Here is a 20,095-nt window from a genome sequence, read left to right on the forward strand (position 1 = left end):
GACCAACGGCCAAAGACCCTCCACCTCAGCTGCACGCATCAAGACACGGCAGCAGCACAAATCAGGTGGCAGCACAGAGGAGGGAACATCAACAGGCACCCCAGCAGCCAGCATGCCCACAACACCACCACCACAGGTCCCCCCAACGGATGCCACAGAAGGCACTGCCTCTGGTGGCAGCAGCACCATAGGTGACACCCCATTGATGGCAGCATGCTCCGACACAGAAGACGGGGATGTCGAAGTCAGATCCATCCATGACCTGCCCCAATCCCCCTGTCTGTCCCATCCCGTACAACATGAGGATACTACGCAGGGGCACCCACAAGACGACGACTGGCCATCCCCCACAAGCCCTGTGGCAAGGCAACATGAGGTCAACAGCCCCTCTGTGACACCCCCGCAAATGGCCATGGCCCAGCAGAGGCAACAGTCCCTCGACCAGTTAATCGTGCAACAGCAGCAACTGGCCACGCTCCTCAAGGACCATGCCGATGAATGTGGGGGCACTAAGGCAGACATAGAAACATCAACTGAGACACTTAGGGCAGAAATGGAGAGAAGTACAGAGACAATAAGGGCACAAATGGAGAGTAGCACCGAGAGCCTGAGAGTACAAATGGAGAGTGGCACCGAGAGCCTGAGAGTTCAAATGGAGAGAAGCACCGAGAGCCTGAGGGGGGAACTGCATGCGACGTCCAAAGACGTATGTGCCGAACTTGCCGCAGTGCGCCTTGTGCTCACTGAGCTCTCACAAACCCTTAGGGACATGCATGGACGTGAGCAGGCAGAGACATCATCCGTTGCAAGTTCCGTCCAGGGCAGCCCCCAACGTAGATCTGGGAGGAACCTGCGCTCCACAGGCATGGGTGCCCCTGATACCCGCAGAGGGGGCTTGCAATAGCGACAGCCCACTGACAATGAGCATCTTTGGACACTGGTGTTCGGGGGGGAGGTAGGAGGGTGGAGGGGGTGTGTTGGGCTCACTTGGGTGGCGGGTCGATAGGGTGTTCAACATGATATCACATATGCCATAAACAGTGCACGATCAACCAATGAGATGTGTGGACAATGATCTTTGTGTACTAGGCCATCATAGGCGTACAGTCCATATTGTGCATGTACCAGACACACACAGTGCCACGAGTCCCGTGTCCATGTATCAGCCACCAGGCGTGAGTGCTAGAAGCATGCTTCAATGAGATGCTGACGAATGTCACGGCCCTCCGGTGCCTCGCAGACTCCTTGAGGTGCTGCCACATCCCCACCCTCATCATGACCATCATCAGGTGCTTGCAGTTCTGCGTCAGGGGGCATGGGCACATTTCTACGTACGCACATGTTGTGGAGCATGACACATGCCATCACCATCTTTGCAACCTTCTCATGGCGGTACAGGAGTGCCCCGCCAGACCTGCTGAGGCAGCGGAAACGAGTCTTCAGTAGGCCGAATGCCTGTTCAATGACTACACGGGTACGTGAGTGGGCATGGTTGTAGTCCTCCTCATGCTGGTCCCGTGGGTTCCGGACTGGTGTGAGGAGCCATCTCTTCAGTGGATACCCAGCATCACCTGTATGTGGACGATAAACGTATGATGTGGAATGCCATTGCTACGTACGCACCCCCCCCCCCTTCCAGCCAGGTCATTGCCGAATCACATACCCCACATTATCATGCATGAAATGAGACTCACCGAGTAGCCAGGATCTGTTCCCTGCGTGTCGCTCCATGTAGCGTGGTATAGTAGAGTTCCTCAAGACCATAGAATCATGGGTTGATCCAGGGAATCTGGCACAACAATGTGTAATGATCCTGTTGGAGTCACACACCATTTGTACATTCAGGGAATGAAATTGTTTCCGGTTGCGGTACTGGGCCTCCATGGCATGTGGGACGACCAATTCCACATGGGTGCAGTCGATGGCACCAATGCAACCCGGTATGCCGGCAAGTGCATGGAATCCCACTTTTGTGTTGGTAATTTCCTGCTCCGAGCGTGGTAGAGAGATGTAGTCGTCTGCGTGCTGCAGGAGGGCATCGAGCACTTGCAATAGTGTCCGTGAGAACAGTGGCTGAGAAATGCCATGCAACTGTCCGACTGTGTGCTGGTAGGTGCCTGTGGCCAGGAAGTGGAGTACAGACACCACCTTCAGTAGGGGTGGGATGGCGGTTGGGCTATCTATCATGCTGACAAGGTCAGCCTGTGTCATGTCCACAATGGCGGCTATGGTGTCCCGGTCCAAACGGTAGAGGGTGTGGATCTGCTCATCAGTGAGGTTGAACGGATGTGCTCGGAGGCGTGGGATTGCGGGCTGCCTGCGTGGTGGTAGTGGCTGTGCTGGCGGCCCTTGCTGGCCCTGCCTTGGCCTCCTCCTCCTCCTGCGTCTCCTCCGTGCGGCTGGTTGTAGTTGGTGTTCGTCTTCTTCTTGGAGTTGGAGTACTTGCAGTGCTATCAGGTCCCCCAGGGCCAACATCGCGAGTCCTGCCGGTAGCATTTCGGAGTGGGTGTGGTTGTGGGAGGAGACTGGGTGTGCAATTTATGTGTTTTCAGGCTGTATGGCCTCCACCTGTGGTGATTCATTCCACCTGTGCAAGCTGCTCTCCCCTTTGGCCGAGCACGTCCCGCACACAACGCTGCAATTCGAGGAATGGCATCTTGCTATTGCAATCATGTATTTGTACCCGATGGCCGTGTAACATTTGTTGATATGTACATTCGGCTATGGTCCCATTGTTTCACATACAATCTTTGCAGTCGCGAACAGACTTGTGATGGGTCAGTGGAACGTAGTACTCGAGTAACGGTGGGCCCTCATGCATCACTGTACCGAGTTGCACCGACGGGCGGGGCGTCCCATTTGTGGGTGAAGGCAGTTGCCATTTTCACACACAGCCGCACTAGATGGATTAATTTGTGATTTCAAACGGCCACAGATGCCTTTTCGACGTGATGTTGCAAATGAGGAATTCGAAGGGCGGCACTTTCGGTTTTCAGCTAGCGGCGAGGAGATGCCCACAGGTCTGACTGCAAATATAACGTTCTATTGTTCAATGTCCTTGAGACAGGGGCCATGGCGAGGATGCAATGATTGATATGAATAGTTTGGGATGCGCAATAGCGACGTGGGCGATGAGGCCGGACGTTCCCAAATACATGTTACTTCACAACACTGGAATTACGGGCTGGGGCACTGTGGATTTTGCAGGCTGCATAACGCACAGACTCAATGGATATTTCTAATGTTATGTGAGTAAATATTCAGGCGTTTTTATACCGGGATGAGGGAATGATGAATGGATGCATGGGCAGGTGATTTGATACAGAGTTTGCCATGTACAGGGCTTCTTGGAATCTATCCGCCTCCCCTGCGCTATGTGATTCAGGGCTGCCATAGTGGGACCATCGTCTATCTGGCCTTGTTGAGCCCTCCCTGTCTCGACGCGCCTTCAGACACTTGTGTCCATGCACGTTAACAATCCCATCAGATGGATTCTGTTTTCACAGACGCATGCACAGGTACACTCGTTTGTGATGGTGTTTACACCTCGATATAGATGGTTATGAGTCGCAAGAGTGGTTTTGGGGTGGTGATGATCCTTTGGAGTGGGCTAGCATGCATATGGCTGTGGATTTAGTGTGATCATTGAAGTGAGTTGTTCGAATGTAGTTCTGATGGCCATTCTGTTCTTTTTCTTTTCTTTTGGTTGACAGGTATCTCCTCCCCTTTTGCCACTGCCATCTGTATGCCACTCCTGCAGATGGCTTTTACTCCCGACACCTGCTGCTTCGTGTTAATCAGTGGAGCAGCATTACGATCTTATGGGACGATCGCCAATGGGCCACATGCCCTTACGCAGTACTAGTGGCTCGGAGCAACATTTCGGCCTTTCAGCTGGACTAGTGCCTCCCCATTGGGACGGCCCTGCGGTTCTGTGCGCTTCCATGTTGCCTTTTCGTACGTGAATGTGGCTCTGTGTACCATGATGGAACAGGGCGTCACACAAGTAGTAGCTGGTCATTTCTTGCGGATGCAGCCCACAATGGTGAAATGTGTTTTGGAGTTCATGGCCTAATGGCTGTATGGGCTTGGTGATTTTGTTGTGCATTAAATTTCTATTCTGATATGGGCCGTGTAGCGTTCTTCTTTGCGAGTGATGTGGCATATTCCTATTTGGGGAGCGATGTATTGTGAGGAGATCTGCATTGGGTTCCAGCTTCGGAGTTTAGTTGCGTGGTACTGTGCTGGGCGCGTTTGCCTACGAAGCCCAGTGAGGTCAGGGATGGGGGCTGCCAATATGACTGTTTGAATGTTGTCATGCTCAGGGGCGGGGGATTGGGTTTTGTGTAACAGATGCCGGTCAGCCAGGTGGACTGGTGGAATGATGTGATTTTCGGAATATTGCTGGTCACAGGTGCCTGTGTTTGCGTGCGTTTCTGGGGGGGGGACTGTGGTCATGTCCATTGGAATGGCTTCTGTATTCGTGCCATCTGTGCCCTGCAGCTCCCATTGGCCCCTCTTGTGATTCTTTTGTTCGTTGGCATGCATGGGTGACTTGTACATTTCACTGGTTGCATTGTGACTTCATTGCACCTACGGGGAGTTGTACTTTGTGGGCAGGGAGCGGTGTACAGGCACTCAGTGGGGCCGTTTACGGTTGATTCGCGATGCCGTACTTCTCACCATGGCGGAATGGTACTTTCCGCCATGCTTGATGGCGTTAGGTACATGTCCGCTAGGGTCGGAATTCGCGTACCCTTGCGCCATGGTGGTATTTACGGTTTGGCATGGCGCGCGCGCGCGTACTTGGTGCAGTTAGCGTTGGCGTTCACTACGGTGTCGCTAATGGCTTCGTACTTTGCGGTGACGGGTCATAGTCGCACCGAGCGCTATTCGATGGCGGTATTGCATTTCCGCCATCGTTTTTCGATTTCCGCCAGGGTCATAATGAGGCCCATGGTGTTGGGACTGGAGTGACAGGAGTATTTGCCCAATCATGGAGGGGGCGGGTGGTTGCACTGCTATGCGAAGGTCAGGCAAAGACTGATTGCATGAAGGCTTTGTTGTGTCGACTATTCATCCAGACAGCGTCTGCCTGATGCTGCCATGTCAGGCACAAGCAAAACATTTGCAATGCTCAGTATGAAGGACACACCAACATCCTACATAATTGAGGAATGCAGAAACTGCACATAGATTAATATTACACCCATCAGGGTGACTTTGATGCCATTGAGCCAGAACTAAAAACTAGTCATTAATATCTGACCCTTAATGAAACTCATAAGACATACTTTATGTTGTATTCTGCTTGGTGAGAACGCAGGTGCTTGGTAATGCATGAGAGAATGTTGGTATGTCAGAGAAAATGGGCCTCATTATGAGTTTGAAGGTAGCCATGCCATTTTTACCGGCATGGCTACCCCCAACTCGGGTCCGGGTCACGCAAAATGGGAAAAACCGGGCCTTTCCGACCTCTGTGGGCCCGGTAATTCCCATTTGCGGGACCCGAACCTGGTACATCCCCATTCCAATAGGGCTCAATGGGAATGGGGAGGATGGTAACAGCGCTCCCGTTCATCCTGTTCTGCTAGCGGGTGCCGCTCTGCACGTCTGGTCTGACCAGGCGTGCAGAGAGGCCCCGCAAGCAGAACTCGTAATGTGGCGGTACAGTGATAACGGCGCCGGCAGCACTACCGGTGCCATTATCAGTCTACCGTCAGGGTCGTAATGAGGCCCAATGTTTTGTTTTGAGTGAAGGAATGTTTGGAGTGGAAGGTTCCAGACAAAGTCAGTTGGAGCGCTTCTGCCTGGGTGATGGGAGTCAGTGGTTCAGACTCTGTCATTCTATAGCAACTTAATGTACCTTGATTAAAGCTAACTGATGGAACCTACCCAATGTGTCTATGGATTATCATTTATTACACTTTACATTGTATATAAACATTCTGGCAACTGTTAGGTAGTAATAATGTAATATTTTATTGTAGGCTTTCATGCTAAATTATTTCTGCTTCTAATTGCTGTACCAGCAGATGTTGTTATTGTACTCAATTTATTGACATAAAATGGATGAAGGGCTGAGTGTGCCTCGTGGGGAACCGAACCTATGAATGCAGGTCGCACATAGAGGTCTCTTGCCGGCTGAAGGATTATTCTGGGTGCTCTAACCATAACTCAGAACATTTTTGAAAAGGAGCATAATTTTGTATGCAGGCCTAAAATGAAAACCTATTAGAAAGTCACAATGAGTTAGACAAGAAATAGATTAGATGTTAATACGGGCAGCGGCACTCACCATATGAGACCAACTTATTTGCATTCAGGGGCAGCTCAGCTCAGGCTCAGATTGCATTATGCAGAAAGATTTGCATCACCTGAGAACCCATTTAAAAGTGAATTATATATCCAAGTCAATACGGCAGGTAAACTAATGTCAAAGTGAATCAAACCTCAAAGGCAGAGTGCATTTATTAAAGATTTAAAACTTACTTGCAAGAAGTAAGGACTTAAAGAAAGCATAACTTTGAAGGCTTTTTTCAACATGTACCCAGGTGACCCCAATGCAACTCAGAGAAAGGTATCCGCTTTCTGACATTCTTTCTTTCAGAAGTCAAGAATTGAAAATGTATGATTTCACAACGTAACGATTATAATTATCGAGACCAACAATTCTATTAGATCATTTAACGAGGGTTCAAAAAACCGAAATGTCTGTGATTTCACTTGAGCGTTTATATATTATGTCATTGTGGTTTTATATGCACTACATCATTGCCATAGTGGTTTCAGAGAACCTAGGCTTGTCCATGATGGCAGGAACTGTGCTTAGGGGAAGAGGTAGCCTGATTTCACCCCCTAGCTTCCTAGGAACTGTGCCCCCGCCAGGGGAAGTGACAACAGAAGACAGACATTACTCTGCTAGATCACAAATTATTAAGGGGTGATTTAAAATATTGCTGAATTGCACTTTCACATGCCTGGTTACTGCCATCACATGCCAGGTGCAGTGGCATGTGACCAAGAACTGCTTTCAAATGCCAGGTGACAGGACTAGAGCTCCCTGAGTTTATGCTGCCATATAAGAGAGGCTCCAACAGGACTAGATGTCTCTGAATGCACTCACCTTTGCTAGGTGCACGCTCCCCACACCTCCTTCAGGATTCTGCAACCTGCAGCTCGCTAGATTTCTTGGACTCCGAATCCCATGATCACTCACCATATACTATGTCGTCTAGGGCTGATGGGAGTTGTGGTCCAGAAAATCTGGAGAGCCAAAGGTGCCAGTCCTTTAACCTATTTGAACACAAAGAGCTTATGTATAAATAGTACATCTTGTGCAATGGTGCATAGGGAACAGCAACCTGATAAGTTTAGGAAATGCGGTGCAAATGGCTAAAAGAAGGCAGTACATCTATCAGGGAATGTGCAGGTTGTAAGAGTGGAAAAGAATTTGCACTATATTTGTATATAGCTTGTGAAGGCAACCCAACACTGGATGAAAACGCTGAGTTCCATAGCTCAGTTTCATCAATTTCCAGAGCAGTAAAGTCCACACTGGTATTCCTCCCTACTTATATAGTTTCTAAAGCAGAGACACTCATATTACGCATTAGCACCCTGGGAGGCGCCGTCAACCAATGAGAATGCTCAGAATTCGTGCTGTATTCACTGAGGAAAGCCCGCGTTCGTAGCACTTTTATTGCTGTCGTGGGCTTCCCTTCCCTGCACCCCTTCGGCTTAGCACCTGTGTTGCTGACTACACGGGTACTATTGGTGTCTTTTAATTTGTTTTAAATAAAAACAAATAAACTATCTTCCATTGTGCGGCCCGGCGCTGCCCAGTGCTGCTAGCTGAAAAGTCTGTTTTCAGGTAAATGACGACTCAGTCATCAACATGAAAAACAGACATGAGGAACAGCAGTACTGTCGGTGCCGGGACGCATAAGCAAGGTATGTTTATTTTCTTGATTTTTTTTTTCAAACCCACCATAAGCACCCGCGTATGGATTTACATGGGTGCTAATGCTGATAGGTAATGACCCACCACCCTCATTAAGGGACCCTCGCTGCACTTGGGCCCTTAACTTGAGCTACGTCCATTAACTACAGGGTCGGCCCGCCACCTCGGGGCCCATCCCCTCAATAAAACAATATGACAGTGCAAAAACCAAGTGATAATACTTCTGATTGGGAGATCATTGTTAAGCCCAAATCGCTTTATTCCTCACAGTATTAGTTACATTCACGTACGCTTAGGGAGGAAGATGGTAGTCTTCTCTCCCTTCTTCATCATGGTCCTAAATCAGCTGAACAATATTTCCACCAGCAGACTCTTTTAAGACATTATACGTTCTCTGCCCATTCCTCTTTATCGGTACTGTCATCTGGAAATGCCAGTACTTTAATCAATCGTGTATACTGTAAAAGCCTTGCTATCCCACACCAATTGGACACGAATGGTGTCAGAAAATTCAAAATAAAATGCCAGATAACTAAACATCAGTTATCAGAGTGACAGAGAGCCAGAACACCGAGCAAAATGTCTCGATAACCATGCATCCTGGCTTTTAGCTCTGTTTTACTGGCATTCTGTCATCTGAAACTTTAGCGTATCTGGCTTCAAAACCTTTTTAACTGGCACTTCCTCAATCAGAATCATACCATTACCTGCAATGGTGGAGGCTGGTTAATAGAGCCTTCCAGTTAATAATGTGTTGGATAACCACACTTGAGACATGACCCGGACTATTTGATTAAATGAGCTTGGCACAGTGAGACGCAGCCCCTCATGGTCATCTACAGGAGCACCGGGCATGCCTGCTGATATAGTGGTCCTTCATCTTGCAAAACACTGCGGCGTTCATCCCCCGTTCCAGGGCTGGAACGGGGATAACGGCCCAGCAACCCAATTTATCGGCCCAATCGAAGCGAGAGTGGATAACTCTTTGTCTTTATGTTAAGCGCGCTGATGCCTACGGGCTGCGGCGCTATATAAACATATAAACATAAACATAACGAGGGCTCCGGGCCGTTACCCCCTGCTTCAGCCCCTGTAACGGGGGATGAAGGACATTAGCACCCCGGGTTGCCAAAGCGGTAATCCAGGGTGCTAAAAAAAAGGATTTGCCTTCCTGCAACGGGACGCGTGCGGCGTCCCGCTGTAGGAAGGAAAATCCTTATCCAAGATGGCCACCATGGAAAGGGAAGAGGGGCTCCGTATGGAGCCCCTCTTCCCTTTCCATGATGGCCTGCGGGAGGGGAAGGGAAGGAGCGAATGCGGCGGCGCCACTCGCCACTGCCAAAATAAGGTAAGTAAGGGTGTGGGGGGAGAAACACAAACAAATGGGACGGAGTGTGGGGGGAAGATGATGGCTGGGGAGCCGGCCGTCAGGTGGCATGGAATGCAGGTTTGTACAGGCGTTTCAAGCCTGCGCTCCTAGCCATCTGATTGACTGGCACCCCGCCCCCAGCCCGGGGTGCTGATGAAGGTTATTTTATAAGGTTATATTAACTATTAGGAGTTGGTGCCGATTGTGCAGAATAAGGGTGACATGCTCCTTGAGCAGCCTTATTCAGCAGCAGCTGTCATTTTCATGGGCATTTTTTCATTAAGTGCATCTCTACTGTCCAAACGTGCGCATTCATGCTAACATTCCTTTTTAACAAGGCTCACAAATAGGGTGCCAAAGTTTGAACTTGAGTGACAAAAATAGGTCACTGCTGCTTACAAATGGTAGCTCACTCTGTGCCTGGGCAAGCCGAAGCCTCTCTGTCCCCCATGGAATCCACAGAGGTTATTTCTGTCTTCTCGAGGTACACCTTTGAACCAATGTTTCCTGCATCCAAATGATGACTAAAGAGATGCAAAGGATTCAAAGGCAGTCTCAGGGCTACATTAGACCTAGATGTAAATGTGAACTTAATCAGAATACTCATGGGGATGCATGCTTTACCTCTGGATGATAAATTGTGCAATCAGGTGTGCACTAAGGCAAAAAATGGGTGGCTAAGGCGCCAGGGACACAATTTACCCCAAGCGCCTGCAGCTGAAAAATGCTGCTGGGGCTGCAGGGAGGGTCCTACACCCTCGCTCAGAGGCAAACACGCGACCTGCTGGCCAATGAGGCTACGGAGAGAGGAGGGGCATAGAGGGAGCAGGAAGCGGGAAATGGACGATGCAATCAGGTGCGCTTATGTGCAAAAAGGCAAATAAATTCCTTTTTTATAAGGATGGGTGGCAAAGGCACCAGGGACACAACTTACCCCAAGCGCCTGCATTGAATATTAGGAACTTTTTTGCCTTTGTGCGCACTAGCACACCTGATTGCATTGTCCCATTTCCCCTCCTTCCCCACCCACCTTCGCCCCATTGGCCAGCAGGCCAAGCGTTTGCCTCTGAGCGAGGGTGTAAGACCCTCTCTGCAGCACCAGCAGCATTTTTCAGCTGCAGGTACTTGGGGTCATTTCTGTCCCTGGTGCCTTAGCCACCCATCCATAGTGAAAAGAGTTTGGAGCCGGTGCATCCACTTGGCAAGGTGATTCCTGCTTGTAGGTCAGCCAAGCTCCTGCTCAGCACTTAAAGGTGAATTTAATTTTGTTTTGTGCTTCTTTGGCCGCATCGCAGACTCTGACCCCCCTCCCCTACCCCCATCCTGCTTCCTGGTGTCCCTCTCCAGCGTCCTACTCCCAGCCCACCCCCGACCCCTGAATGGGTCCATAGCCCCATATTACACATTGTAGTAGGGCAGTCCGTCTGCCCGTGCAGCCCCTGTGGTGAAGGACCCTGAGGCAAAATAAATTTCCTGAAGAAGTAGCTCCAAACCATGTTGGCCTGTGTTAGCCTGTGGGGCTTGCAACCGTCAAACAGCAGCGACTGACAAGGTAGGCAAGGTCTGGACAGTGTGACCAGCAATTACTGCTCCCAGTTAGACTGTCTGACCCATCTTACTATCCTATGATTATATTATCTAAAAGCCTGTAGTCAGCTGCACAGTCATATGTTAGCCACATCCAACGCCTAGGCCAACCATCACTGAACCATATCTCACATCTTGATAGAGTGTGTAAGTCAACCACATCTTGCATATGGACAGACGGTGTAAGTCAACAAGATCCCACATCCAGACATATTGGGTCAGTTAGCAACATCTTTCATCTAGGCAAATTGTCCATGGTTGTATTCACAGCACAGGCATTTACCCCTCCGCCCTGGTATCCTAAACCTTATAGCTACTGCCTGCATTACTACACCTCCATCTAAGCATGTCACTGTCTCCTCAGATCCCCCAAATCTAGGTGCTACTGCATTTCACGGTCTACTGTTGTATGCCCATTTAGGCCTATCTCACTCTATCAGGTGTCCCAAAATTAGGAGCTACTGTAGTTTACTGTGTACTGTTGCAACCCCAGTTAGGCGTTTCTCCTACTATCCAGGTGTCCAACATCTAGGTGCTACTGCATTTTACTGTCTACAGTTATAGGCCCATTTAGAACATTTTAATGTCCACTGTCGCAACCCCCATTTAGGCGTCTGGCCCGCTATCCAGGTGCATTTACTGTCTACTATTGTACGCCCAGTTAGGCGTCCCTCCCCCTATCCAACCGCCCCAAAACTAGGTGCTACTGCTTTTTAATGACCACTATTGCGACCCCAATTATGCGTCCCTCCCCCTATCCAACTGCCCCAAAACTAGGTGCTTCTGCTTTTTACTGACCACTGTTGTATGCCCATTTAGGGGTCTCTCCCTCTATCGAGGTGTTGTAAATCTTGGAGCCACTATATTTTACTGTCTACGGTGGTTACCCCCTTTTAGGCACATTCCCCTCCTATCCAGGTGCCCCAAAACCTATTCCCAATACCCTGACCAGTTGCCCAAGGCCAGGTAGGTACACATATAGCGTGGTACCACAGCTGGACGTGCCCAGTTGGACGTGCCTCCTCTACTCAGCCAGATAATCTGGTGTACCCTTCCCACAGGTTAGTCACCATGCCACACACTGGCCAAATCAGAGCTACATGCTGGAGCACCAGCAGGACTGACGAGATTCACCACACCCTAATTCAGCCATCCCGAACGCAGAGCCCATCATCCCAGCCTTACATCTCCCACCTGCTATAACCTCGAAGAAGATCTCACTCTGCTCAAACAAAAGCAGCTATATGGAGAGCGGGAGCAGAAAACATTAACACCTGGAATATTCTGGACCACCCAGCTACCCAGGTAAACCAACCTTCTTACCTCATCCCCACTAAATAGCCACCTGCACCTTCAGCTCATACCTCACCCAAGCACCAAAGCACACCCAAGCCATGATTCCCTACTCTAAGCGCAGCAAGAGCAGCCCTGGCGAAAACCACAACCTCAAACCCCCCCATTCTCACCCACACCCCATGGTCCACTTGAAAGTCAAGGAAAGGCCCAGACCACGCCAGACCCCTCCTAGCTTCTCCCATTCTCCAACCCAGATCCCAAACCCTGCCACCTCACTATAGGGCCCAAACCTCCTCGCCGGCACCAATCCCGGTCCTAGCCCAATTCCCCATGCCTCCTACCCACACCCTCCACCGCTCACCCCTTTGCCCCTACCCACCCCCAACCAACCCCTTTTCCCTTATGCCCCCACTGGTCACACCCTCCCCCAATCCCCGACTATCCCACACTCCTCCACTCCTGCTCCTCCTACCATTCCCAACCCGACCCACCCAGCACTTGCAAACATACCCCACCGTCTCTCTTGCGCCCTCATCAATGCCAGGTCAGTCTCCAAAAACAAAATCCACATCTTTGACCTCATCACAGAGGAACATTTCCATCAATACTTAAGCACACCTCAGCCAACACGATAAACTACAAATTCCATCTGATAAAACTACAACTCTAACCCGCCACCTCCCACAACTTCTTACTTATCTACTGACCCCCTGGCTACAACAACACTCTGCAGATGCTTGGACAACCATCCTCAATCTCCATCCAACACTTACCATCCTAAGGAGATTTCAGCATCTAGTTTGACTCACCCTCAAACCCCATCAGCCGATCTCTCACAGACAACCTAGAAGCATTCAACCTGACACAACACATCTACTCACTGACCCACACTAGAGGTCACACCCTCAATGTGATCTTCACCACTGCAAACATATCCACAATTCCACTTTACCCCCTACCATGGACTTATCACTCAGACATCTTCTTCTCAGTACCACTGACCACAGACCACAGACCACAGCATCTCGCACCCAAGGTCATGCCCGATTTCTACCAACCACCACACCTCTCATACCACTATGGAATAAAGTCATTATCACCCCATATATAGCCAACACCCTCCTCTCCTCTCTCCCAACACTATCCATCCAGGAAGGGCCACCCCCATCAAACTGTTCGACCTCTGGCTCTCGAATGGCCTTCCCACCCTCAGCCCAATAATGTCCTCTCAGATATCAGGACCCAGACCCAATTGGTACACCACCAACCTCAAATCACTAAAAACCCTCAAGCAACAGCTGAAATGGACCTGAAGAACCATCCCTATGGCCCAGAACAAAACCACCCTGGCAAAACTAACCAGTGTATACAGACTAGAAAGCAGAAAAACCAAGACAGCATTCTATGGGAACAGAATCCTAAACTCTCGGAACCCAAGCAAGGAACTGCATAGAATAATTTCCGAATTCAACTCCTCGACCAGCTCTAACCCCCCCGCCCATCTCCCAATCTCTATGCGACACTGTATCAGACCACTTCCACATTTTCATTATCGACAGACACAAAAATAATTGTTTGGACCTCTAATGGGAGTTCAGTCCATTCTAAAGACCTCCAGTTATGAGTTGAATATAGAGTGATTCCAAAGCATGGTATATATCTGTTCCCTAACATGGCGAAGATAACATTGGGGGTGACTGCAGTTGGACAAAGGCCTTCACTCTGCGACCTGCAGTACCCAGGCACCTCACTGGAGAAGGACTCCTGAAGGCCAGCGACTCTTCCTGGACTGGGAGCGAAAAGGAAACTGATTGACCTTGTCCCAGGCCTCTGGAGTGAGGATCATAGCAACCTGAGAAAGTCCCAGAACAGCTGGAATCTTGTTTGCACAGCTTCAAACTACATTTCAATTGTGTTCAACCCCCTTCATACCGACATAAGACCCCTGTTTGCACAGCTTTGAACCACCTTCAAACAGGGTTTAATGCCTTTCGAACAGACACAGGACCCATGGTGACACCCAGGCAATCTTTTGTATCCTCGAACTGCTGCTTGATACCTTTGAACCAGTTTGACTTGCAAGGACAGCACACAGATGACTGCTTTGATGCTGTCGAACCATCCAAGAACCAGAATAAACTGCTGTTGAGAGGCCCTGTCTCCCTAGTCCATTTTTGGGACCATTGTGAATGCTAGACCACCCTTTTGTACCTTTTGCTCAAAGACATATCTTTTAAAAGTAACATCGGTCCAATTTCTTGCTACTCACCTATGCTACATTACCCAGAGTGCTTTCATCTTCATGTTCTGCATTTTCTGCGTTCTTTCCATGGAGTGGAATTTTGTTACTGTTGTTATTGTCAGTTATCTTTTTTAGAGCCTTGATTGAATATTTGTTTGTTTTGGACTTGTGTACTATTACTATTTGGGTTGCCAGTGTTAATACATTCAGCACCCCTCAGCCAACATTACCACAAAATGCAAAGGAGGTATATCGCTTAACTCTGTCTGTTTGTACTTTATGATTTGGATCATTGTTGGTTTGCATTAGTGTGAGGAATGAGTAGGTCGTTTAGCCACTACTCATGCCGAGCAGTAGTCATTTTGTCATAGTACCTATACAGAATCTGTTAAAAAAAAACTGTATAAAAACGAATGGGAGATGTGACTGAATTTCGGCTGTTTGGTGGAACTACAGTGAACAAGGGTAGCAGTGGCTCCGGGGGTGTCCCCTGCACCCTTGTTCACTGTAATGTCAGCAGGGGTTGCTGGGGTGTCCCCCGCACCCGTTGGAACAATGTTTTGAAAAGAAAAAAAAAAGAGCACCTTGCAGCACAGTTTTCCATTCACGCAAGTGAAGGGAACCGGCCTCACAAAGGGATGCAGGAGACAGCGGCACACCAGGAGGTGCGCCACCCACAAGTAAGTAAGGAGGCGGTGGGGTAGGGAGTTGTCCGAAATGTCCAGGGGATAGAAAAACAACATTTATTTTTTTGGAAAATATCTGCGTTTTTTCTCCTTCAGACATTTCGGATTCGACTAATGCACGGTAATCCTTCCTGTACTATTAGTTCTCACTGTATTCAGTGGATTACCAATTGGGGTGTTTTCATTTGGATATAGGTGCTCATAACCAGGAATCTGACAGGTTAGTCCAAGCCTTGGGTTTTGCCAGGTTAAATCCAACCCAAAGTGACCTACTGACCATCCATCCATGCTTAGAAATATCCCATTCTGCATCAGGGTGGCGTACAGCTCCTTGTAGAATCACTCACTACTCATTTCCGTATATCTCAGCTTATGTATGGAGATGTATATTCCATTCGTTTTTGTGTACCATTGTATTTTTTTTTTAATTTGTTTCTCCTACCGCAACACACACTGGGCCTCACACTGGGCCTCATTACGAGTATGGAGGTAGCCATGCTGCTTTTAGCGGTATGGCTACCCCCATACCGGGTACCGGGCCCGGGTTCCTGGAATGAGGAATTACCGGGTCATTCCGACCTTGGAGGGCCCGGTAATTTCCTTTCCTGGAACCCAGACCTGGTACATCCCCATTTCCATTTGAGCCCCCATAGTGCTCAATGGGAATGGGGAGGATGCTAACAACGGGCCCATTAATGACGGGCCCCTTGTTAGCATCCTGGTCTGCTAGCGGGTCCCTCTAATGACGCCTCGTTTTACCAGATAACCTTAGCGGGACCCGCAAACAGACCTCGTAATGAGGCGGTAGGGGGTTAACGGCGCCGGCAGCTCTACCAGTGCCGTTAACCCCCTAGCGCCTTCTTCGTAATGAGGCCCACTGTGCCTCAAGAACCAGGTCTCAGCACTGCCTGCGGCTCCCCAAAGACCATGAATATAAGAAGTCATCACTGCAATTCGAGAAACTTTTGTCTCAAGAAGAAGCGAGTGAGCTAATGATACCCGCTTCTGCACTGATTCTACAAGCAGCAACCAACAGTCTCCATTGCCCAAGGAATCGAAACTGCTTGCATGTTACAAATTAGTTTGCAACGTACTTGTCCTCGGGTATACTGAATTGGAATGCTGTTTAGTTGTGTCATATTTTAATATATGATTTACATATCAAGCTACATTTGTGCATCCTTTCTAATAGAAAACTTTTATTTTGCCTAGAGATGGTCTTATTCTTGTGACAAATAGCATCAATTAGCAAGAAAGCAGTCATGTGATCCTATGGGGGTTGGTAATGCATGTGTGCTTAAACAAACTAAACTAGCAGTGTAGGAGTAACTCAAAGCATTGAATATTTGTAATTGCACTAGGTCAACGGATAATAATCCATGCTAGTATTGCAATTCATGTGCCATGCAGCAAGCAATGTAAAAGATGCTGAGTAGGGAATGCTAGGTGGCATCTAATCAAGATGGCCGTGCCGTCTTTAGTTCCAGAGCCAGCCCGGAAAGGAGCAGGCAGGCACACAGCTAAATGCAACTGAGACACCCTCCTTAACACTGCAGAAGTTGCTGGGCTGCAGCGGGTTTGAGGGTACACTATTTTGTCACCTCCCGCTGTGTAGGCAAACTGAAATTGATCCCACCCTTTGCCTGACGTTCAGGTGACTCAGCCTGCGCGGGCCTACATCGGCTGTGAGGCCGGCTTCAAGAGGCACAGTTTGACAACTTTGGGGGACATTCTGCTGCCTGCATCCTCTCTCTGGCCATGGAGTGTGTGGCCTACTGGGGGCGAATCGAGCGGGCCGGCTCTGCAGAATGTAGCACGTCAGTAGGGGACCACGCAGGGGGCCACCATTTCGACCGGTGTTCCGGTCTCTGCCGTGCAGCGCAGATCGCTCTGTTTTGGATGGTCTACTGTGTTGGGGTGAGATCAGGAGATTAGGGCAAGACCTAAGCCTGATGATACAGTTTAGTTTGGTTTGGTTTAGTTTTAGTTTTATTATTTATATAGCGCCACAGCTAGCCCATAGGCATCAGGGTGCTAACAAACAACACAAAAACAATAAAAGCAATAAAGACGTTTTTTTTTAATAATACAAAAAGAAACCACATTAAATGCAACGCAACCAAATTATTATACCTTAAAAACAGATTAAAATTAAAAGCATAATAAGGTGCAGTAAAAAGAGACATCATGACGGCATCATCAACATACCATCTATGAGTTCACAACATCAACAAGCACTGGTTTCAATTTAGAGAAAGCATTAGACACATTTTTGTATGAGATAGGCGCAAGCAAAGGTACAAACAAGAAAAACAAAATGAACTAACGACTATTCAGGCAAAAACACATCATAGAAAAAACCTAAAAACAAAAACCCAACAGGATTAGCTCCAACTGCAAACCAAGAAGAAAAACAGCAGAACAACCCTTTCATCCAAGGGCATGAAAAAAACATTGCTGGATTCTGCATTCCATACTGTACTATAGGTCCTACATAGGATCTACTACCAGTTTCAGATTGGATGAAGCTTTAGGAAAATCATTATATAAGTATAAGAAGAGCGGAAGGTTACTACCCCCACACCCCACAAGAACACAATCCCTATTGTTCTGGTTGCACCACTGATCAATTCTAATCCTCTGAAGGAGCTTAAGATCGGAAGCTCTTATAACCCCAAGCCCTGTCTTCTGGCATAGCCAGGCCAATACTTAATTTCTAAGAGCTTCCTTAGGTTAATGCCCTGCTGGTTTCTCGATGTTAATGATGATAACGTTTCTTTGGTCCGTGACAATCCCTCGTAAGATGTTATCCGTAATCGAAGGCATATGAGTTTTTCTGATGCGCACATTCCTGATAATACCAGATTTAGTTTTGGTGTTGTCATATTGAACAGAATGTGAGGATGCTCAAACTAGCTCTACTGATGCAACAGGCCATGTACAATGTAGAGGTCCAATATTGTATCAGTTTTCCGACTACACCGGACATTGCTGGAGTCATAGCTTGAGGGTTTGGTATAGTTCTTGCAATTTTGCTAATGTTTCCTCCAGAAGTTGAGCCATATTCAGCCCATCTAAATCCATCTGACAGATTTATCCGCAGTCCCTTAAGTGCCCTTGCCATCTTTCTGAGATTGAATTTTATTTACAGGCACAAGACTAGTGATTTAATTCTTGGCGGTTTGACAACTCAGATTTACCGTGTCTGGCTTCTGGTTAGTTTGGCATGAATTATGTATCTTGTCAGGACGGTACTACAATGCCTGCTTGTCCAGACATTCCACCCATGTGCATAAATCCATACAATATTTACACTGATTAAGCTTGCATATTATCCTTTCCTTAACTTGATGCCACTGCACAGAACTAATTAGTTCAATAGGAGTGGATTGCTCATTGCTCATCCCTACAGGCCCCAGCGAGAGAAGCTCGGGGGTAGCTTTCTTCACCCTCTCCACTGGAGTTCAGGAAGGCATGAGAAAAGATAATGTGAAAGTGCCAGGCCTGTAACCCCCACTATGGGAAAGGACATAATTTCTTTGATCTTAAAGCCTGGCTTCCCGATTGAGATTGATAAATTGGCAGCGGGGCCTCACACTAGGAGGTGTGCGGGAGCTGATACCTTTATATGCGGAATATATCATATGTCAAGAGCACAGAGTTAAATCAACCCCCCTTATGTAGGAGATTGAAATTTAAGAGGAAGATTGAGTGCTAGATGACTCTGCTCCTTTCCCTATTAGGCCATATTGCCAGTATGAAAATAGTGATACACCCCAAGTGATTTTATGTTTTCCTCAATATGCCAGTATGGCCCAGGACTCAATTCTTTAAAGAGCTTTGATCCCTGTTAGTGAAGCTATCCTGGTATCCTCAATCACCTAGAATTAAGTAGGAGATGCTGGTTAGGTCCTATTAATGGGGGTGAGGGAGGGTGAACGCACCTGACCTGGAATTGTGTCAACTGGTGGACCAAGTTTCAGTCGTTGCATTTTGGATGCCTGGCACCCAGCCATTTCCTCGTGTGGAAGTGGAACGTAGTCCGATCTATCCCTGCTCTCTGCAGGGGTCCGTGTTACTAGAGCCACTGATGACAAATGTCAGTTTGTTCTGGCATCCTGCATGATCCTTGCATGGAAGTGACCCGTCAAGCGCATGCAGATACAGTTTCCCTATACAGCTGCCCTTTGTGTATGGGGGATCCAGTGCGCAGGCCCGATGTGTGGTACATCGATACAATCCACTTCCACATGTATGATTTTTATCCTGATGGCAAATGTGTCTCTTGGGAGCAAGTCAGGACTAAATTAAGGTATGACTTTACGCTGGCCTTTCAGTATTTCCGACTTTGGGCAGCCTTTTGCACCTTGTTGCTGAGCTTTCCCTCTGAACCCATTGCGTCTCTAACCCTAAACTACATTATTAATTCAGCTAATTCAAGAAGAACTCTTTCTAGTATATAACATATGGCGCAAGAGGATACTCCCATTGCAGGTCTACCCTGTAGGCTAAAGTGGGTGAGTGATGCAGGGATTGAATTAGGCGAGAAGCTGTGGGCCTATATGTGCAGTTATATGCAAACTGTTGCTCTGAATACTAGGTTCAAAATAATAAAGCATATCAATCCCCCTGGTGTCAGATGAAGTTCGACCAGTCTACAGATGGCAGATGTCCTAGATATAAGGGGATGCATACGGGTTTCCTGCATATAATTTGGGATTGCCCAAAGCTCTATGAATTTTGAGAGCAGGTGGTCGCTATGATGGGCCAAATACTAGGGCAAGAGGTCCTGCATGATTTCTTGTGCTGTGTGTCTGGGTGGCTCTCTGGTCCTTCTAAAGGGGCCATTAAATTATTGTTGGTTTGTATGTTGCTAGCCAAAAGGTGTATTTTGATGCTCTAGTCTAGTCCAGCTCCGCCTTCCCTAAATGAATGGTTAGTAGACTTGACAT

Source organism: Ambystoma mexicanum, chromosome 2q (assembly GCF_040938575.1).
Source record: "Ambystoma mexicanum isolate Mex_15411 chromosome 2q, UKY_AmexF1_1, whole genome shotgun sequence".
In the NCBI taxonomy this organism is placed as follows: Eukaryota; Metazoa; Chordata; class Amphibia; order Caudata; family Ambystomatidae; genus Ambystoma; species Ambystoma mexicanum.